The sequence below is a fragment of the Peromyscus californicus genome, unplaced genomic scaffold (assembly GCF_007827085.1).
Source record: "Peromyscus californicus insignis strain IS unplaced genomic scaffold, ASM782708v3 Scaffold_8__1_contigs__length_139910024, whole genome shotgun sequence".
In the NCBI taxonomy this organism is placed as follows: Eukaryota; Metazoa; Chordata; class Mammalia; order Rodentia; family Cricetidae; genus Peromyscus; species Peromyscus californicus.
Genome location: NW_026294606.1, coordinates 56,924,513 through 56,931,464, shown reverse-complemented (window position 1 = coordinate 56,931,464; position 6,952 = coordinate 56,924,513).

The following is a 6,952-nucleotide window of genomic DNA, read 5'->3' as shown; positions in this document are numbered from 1 at the left end:
ACAGGAGTCTTCAGCAGAGGCAGAGAAAAGTACGGTGGGCAAGGTATACTGAGTAGAGGTATCAAGCCATGTAGCAAAGATAAAAATTATGGGTTAATTGAAAGTGTAATAGTTAGCTAGTAACAAGCCTGGACTATCAGCTGAACAATTATACTTAACATTGAGCCTCTGTGTGGTTACTCGGGAGTGGCTTGCAGGACAGAAACTTCTGCCTACAGATAGGGACTTGTGTCTACTTCTTTTAGCTCTAGGACCCCATCTGGCACAGACAAATATAGGCCCTGTGAATGCTGCCACAGTCTCTGTGAGTTCTTATGTGCAAAGGTTACGCTATGTTTAAAAGGCCTTGTTTCTTTGGTGTCCTCAATGCCTATTACACTCTTCCTGTCTTCTCTTCTGCAGGGTTTCCTGAGGGGAAGGATTGATGGAGATACCCTGTTTAGGGCTGAGTATCCTGAGGTCATACACTCTCTGCATAATGTCTGGCTGTGGGTCTTTATATTTGCTCCCAACCATTGCAGGAGGAGGCTTCTCTAATGGTGGCTGAGCATGACATCAATCTATCATTATGGTAGAAATGTCATTAGGAGTCATTTTATTGCTATGTTCCATCATAAGAACAGCATTGGTTTTACCCTAGACCCCTGTGCTATCCAGTCTCAGGTTCTTAGTTACTCCTGCAGCACTGGATATGGGTCGGATCTTACAGAGTGGGCCTTAAATCAAATCAGATACTGGTTGGTTACTACCACAAGTGTTTTAATTGCCACCATAGTACTTGTGTTATCTTGTAGGCAGGTCATCATTGTAGATTGGAGGGTTCATCGCTGGGTTGTTGTTTAAGTTTCTCTTTCGGTAGCATGCAGAGTACTGTTTGGTACTAAGGCCACTACTAGCCCATGCAGCCTCTGTAATTTTTCTGTAAGTAGCAGCTTTGCTCTGTGCAGCTTGTAGCTTGTTTAGGTCTCATTTAATGAGAGCAGATCTAGCTTCATTCTTTTTCTTTTTCTGTTTTCTTAAAAACACTTTTTTTTTTCGTTTTGAGATAGGATTTCACTTAGCAGATTAGCATGGCCTGGAACTAACTAACTGTGTAGCCCAGGCTGGCCTCAAATTCACAGTGATTTTTTTGCCTCAGCTTTCTGAGAAGTTGGATTGCAGAGTTGAGCCACTATGACCAAAATGTCATAAACTTGTCTCTTTTATTGTTCCTTAGTTTTTTTTCTCTCTCTCTTTCTCTTTTCCTTTTCCCTTTTCTCTCTCCCTCCCTCCTTCCATCCCTTTTCCTTTCTCTGTTCTCTCTCTCTCTCTCTCTTTTTTTTTTGAGACAGGGTCTTAGGTAGTGATGGCTTCTTAGGATGGCTTCAAACTCACTACAAAGCTCCTAATATTCCTTATCTTTACTTCAGGAATGCTGGGATTGTTGGCACATATCAGCACACCAGTTTTATGTAATGCTGGTAATCAAGCATTGGCCTTTGTGAACTGAACTACACCCATCACTCTACTATATTGACTTTCTACCTTTGTTAATTGTGGTGTTATGGGTTGGCAGCAGATTCTATTTTTAATTTTACCCAACATCAAGGAAGTGGAAAACTGAAAGTTATATAAGTTAAAAGAAAATTGCAATTTAGTAGCACCACCCACCTATAATGTCGTTTAGTGTCATTATAAAGAAAATGAGACTAACTCCTTCTTTTCCAGTTCTCAGTGGGTAGTTCAGTCATGCCCATTGACCTGAACATGTGGATCACTCTTCCCTCTTCTTCCATGCTACAATATTGGTTTAGTTGTATATGCTCAATTCAAAGAATTGTACCCAGATTTGTTACCAGACTGAAGTCTTGGCTGTTTGCTGTTTGATAGCCAAAATTTGGGATTCTTGAGTTCAATGACTAAAATTTTGATAAAAAAGTGGCATCTGATCTCAGTTCTTGTTGTATTAGGGGTACACAGGGTTTGAACAGAGCACAAAGGCAGAGTGGGACAATGGGGAGGACAGGAAGACTGAAGCAACAAGAAGTGAGTCTCCCTCTGTTGCCTTCTTTTTCAGTTCTGACCACAACATGCCCATAGAGCTCAGCCACCCTGGGATATCTATTGTATTTTTATTAAAAGTAACATGTTTTGGGGATACAGCCCAGCTCACATAAAACAATATGGTGGGCCATGCCCATGTACTAACATTCAAGAGGTAGAGGCAGGATCAGACTCAAGGTCATCTTCACTTATAGTGAGTTTGGGACCAGCAGGAACTGTTGAGACCTTGTCTCAAAACAAGACAAAACAAAACACACTTTTTTGAAAGTTTATTCTCACAATTTATATGTCTTATGTTAGTGAATACAAAGAACTAATCAGTAGTGAAACGGTACAAAATTCACCAGATGTTCTGAGTTTTATTATTTATTTATTCTTTTAAAGTACAGCCAGCTTTATTTTCTTTCTTTTTCAAACAGCAAAGAATTGAACCTTGGCTTGTACCCAGCATACAAAAGGCTGAGGCAGGAGGATTTCTACAAGTTCAAAGCCAGTTCCTCTATTGCTCTTCACCTAGACCTTCGAGGCAGGGTCTTTCCTTGAACCTGGAGCTCATGTTTTCTTTACTAAGCTGGAAGACAGTGAGCTCTAGTAATTCTCTCTCTGCCCCTTTTGGAGACTGAATCACAGGTGTGCACAGGACACATGAGTAGTTATAAGGGTACTAGCATCTAAATTCTGGTCCTCATGATTCTGCAACAATGGTCTTAATTGATGATTAATTTCCAGTCTGTCTTTCTTTTCCTTCTTTCCTTCCTTCTTTCCTTCCTTCTTTCCTTCCTTCCTTCCTTCCTTCCTTCCTTCCTTCCTTCCTTCCTTCCTTCCTTGCTTCCTTCTTTTTCTTTTGTTATTTTGAGAGGAGATCTTGCTACCTAGACCAAGGTGGTTTCAAGCTGGGGGTGATCCTCCTCCTTCAATCCTTAACTAATGAGATTACAGGCTTGTGTAATTGAACACTTCTCTCCCACCCACCTGTTTCCAAATACCTGACAGTCATTTCCCAAATAATTAACTCAGAGGCTTAATATTACTTACAAATATTCTACTGATAGCTCAGGGTTGTTACTAGCTAACTCTTATACTTAAATTAACCCTATTTCTATTTATGCTTTACCACATGACTCATGGCTACCTCATTTTCTACATGTCCTGCTTGCAAGTTGGCTGGCTACCATCTCTCCCTATTGTCCTGACTCTGCCCTTCTTCCTCCCATCATTCTCTTGTTGTCAGGCTGTCTCACCCAATCTCTTCTTGCCCTGCTATTGGCCAATAATTTTCTAATTAACAATGAGCATAACACACAGCAGGCTTGTGTCACCATGCCTGGCAAAATTCTTTTTGCTTGACCTATGTATCCGACTTTTTTGAACATCCTTCCTAGTAAGGTGGCATTGAAACCAACCAAAATTTATACACAGGGAAAGTTACTTGTATAGTTCTTGTTTGAGTGTTTGGTTTCTATGACATTACAGCACTTTTCTCACTGCTTTCTTGTTAGCATGCTCAAGGACCCATTGGTTGTTTGTGCATGTCATCTTTGCTTCATAGACAGCATAGGAGGTTAAAAATATTTCTCATCAGTATAAAAAACCTTCCCCTTTCCTTTCTGAAGATTCACTAGAATGAAAGGACACAAAGATTAAATAGAAAACACATTGTTTTAATGGTTATGGTTATTATTATGCTTAGAATTCCAGCACTCAGGCTGATGAGGCAAGAGGTTGATGAATTCAAGACCAACTGGCTAATGTGGCAAGACCTTGTATAAAACCAAACAAAATGAAAACAAAGCACCTGTGAAAACACTTCTGGTGCTTGAGAGATTGCTCAGGAATTAAGAGACCTGGCTGCTCTTCCAGAAGACCCTGGTTCAATTCCCAGCACCCTCATGTTACATCTGTAACCCCAGCCCAATGTGTCTGATACTCTTTTCTGGTCTTCTCAGGTACCACGCATGCACATGGTACACAGATATACAATGTAGACAAACACCCATACACATAAAATGAAAATAATACTAATAAAAATAACCAAAACTTCCTTTCAGCAACAACTGTATAATGAACAGCACCTCCAGCATCTATGATCAGCAGGATTTCCTGTTCAGGAGCATCTGGGGACTTGTTCAGAGGTCAGTTCTAGGGTCCAGACACCCAGGAATGACATGAACTTTCTCTGAGACACAGGGGAAGTAATAGTGTTTTCTTTCTAAATATCTTAAATTTGCTGGTGGGCCTTTAAATTTGGCAGAAAAAGGACAGATTCCTGGGAGATAAATGACTAGCAAGCAGTTCCTTAACACATGTTTCAGTGATGAAGCAAATCCAGCCTCTTGGACAAGGTTTGTCAAAGTCTGGAACCACCCCAGAGGCAGCAGACTACAATTGGTAGTAGGACAAATGTAGAAAAGAGGACAAAAATGGGTAGATTTAGAATATGAAGATAATTTGTGAGGTGAAGTACTTATGGATTCTGAGAGTCTTTCTGGCACTTATGAGTCCTGATAGGATTTGAATGGTTTTAACATATTCAGGAATGTGTATGGGATTTGTTCTTTTCTTACCCCTAGCTTATTAACTGATTATCCCACTCTGATTTCCACCCTCCATTGTTACTCTCTCCAATCCTTTAGGATCATATTTTACTCATATCAGTATTATTACCCAGAGCCTAGGGAAAAGGCAAACACCAGCTGTGGGATATCCAAAAGACTAATACAATGCATCAGTAAAAGAGATGATTAATAGGACAAAGCAAAGGATGTAGATTTAGCAACCATCATCACATCAGGGAGGGCATCAGATAAGAGGGTCTTGTGACCCCAAATCTGGTTTCTGGACAGTGACATGAGCTTTAGGTTTAAATTGAAGAAGAGCTGGGGCAGTTGGTGAGAGTTAGGCATATTAAGCAGTCTTGATCAAAATGTGGTTGGTTGATTATTATATTAGTTCTGGTTCAGCAAGGCTTTGAAGGAATTATCATTATCATAACTTGTTGAAAGCTGTTCCTTATGATCATACCTGATCTACAGTGAGATATTGTCACAGATGACTGCCCTCATTTGGAGGAAGTTAACCCAGTGAGGCTTGCCATTACTTGGTGTCAAGTTTAGCCCTTTGTCATGAAAGTATTTACAGGTCAAGTCTGTGCCTCCTGGAATACATGGAGACTCGAGGTTTAGGACAATGACCAGAGACCTTCAGGGGGTTTGTAGAGTCTGAACAGGAGATTTAAAAAGCTGACAATAATATGCCTCTGTCACTGTTATCATCATCACTGTGGAAACAGCACAATTTTGTGGGTTCTTAATCTTGTTGATAAAAGAATTTATGAGGCCCCAAAGGGGAGAATCTGAAGATGGTTTGATTGGGGTTAGATTAAACAACAGGGCAAGTGGACTGGACAACTCAGCACTTGTCAGGAGAAGGGAGAAGGACAGGGGAGGAGAGGGAGGACAGCAAGTTACACTTTTAGTAGAGTACATAGGTAAAAGACATCCCTTACCGGACAAGGTAGATGTACTGAGCAGAGAAAGAACTGGGTATCCAGGCATTTGCTTACCTAAAGGAAAGCTGTTTCTCTTAGTCTATTTGCTTTTAAAACTATTTTTAATTACTGTAAATTTTTCTACATGCATATATTTTATATTGAGAATATTTCCTCAAATTCCTTCTCCCCTTTTTTTTTCTTCCCCCACTCTCTCTCCCACGAGTCTCCTTTGTCTCCCTGCACATTTTACTTCTGCTTTCATTCCACAGACAGACATATGTAAATGGTTTAATATTGGGATATAAAATCTAGGAGCCATAAATGAAAGAAAACAAACAGTATTTGTCTCTGAGATCATCAATTGTGGCAATGCAGTGTAATGAAACTACCTTTTACATTCTAAGAGACTGGAACTTTTTCTGTACCGCATTTGGTTAATTTGTTATTAATCAAAGTTAGTAAAAATCTTGAGGTCATTTGAGTACCCCTGTGTACTTATCCTGTCTGTTCACCCCTCCTTAGGAGAACAATGTGAGAACCAGCCTTACTGATAGAGATTCACAATAAGCCCCCATGTCCGGCGGACCTAGACACTTCTGCCTAGCCATTTCTGGGTCAAAATAGCTATTTCTGGGTCAAAACGTCTTGCGTGACCAGGACCCTGTGGCTTTGCATGGTTGCGTAAAGCGTGCAGCGCAACCATGTGATCTGCAGGAATGCCTGGAGTAGCCACATGAGTCTGTGTACGCAGGTACGGCCCAGCCTTTATAAGCCTGCGCCATATTCCCATCTTCTCTTTTTATGCACGAGTCTTTCCCACGGGCCTGAGCACATCTGTCTCTCTCTCTTATCTTAAAAAAAACTCTTGTTAGTGGATTCTATTGTGTTTCGTGACATTTTCTCGCAGGGTAAGAGCGCTGCAAATAACTAACACTTACTTGTCTCGGATTTCTCAGATAATCAACGTTTACTTTGCAACCTAAGCTAATGTTGAGCTGTAATCTTAAAGTTTGTACTTTCTCCTGCCCCTTCCACAGAGTAATTAAAATGTGTTCTGATAATTATTTGCTGAAAACAGCAAAAAATAGAGGTTGAAAGCAATCTTATAAAATAATCATCAACCATAAATGTTGAACACAACATACATATAGACTTTGTTTGGTAAACAATGATGTTTGAGAACTGTTTGCTCCTGGGTCAGTTGGGGGCAGTTGGAGTCAGTGACTTAATCTATTTTAGAACTTTGTTAAAGATTTCTTTATAGTCCTTCATTCCTTCCCCATGTGATGAACTAGACACAGACAGACACACAGGCACAGACAAAGATGAAGAGACAGGGACCGATTGACAGGACAGCCTTCAGACAGGCACAGATTTAAACTCATACAACAGACAGAGAGGAGACTGAAGGACACAGGG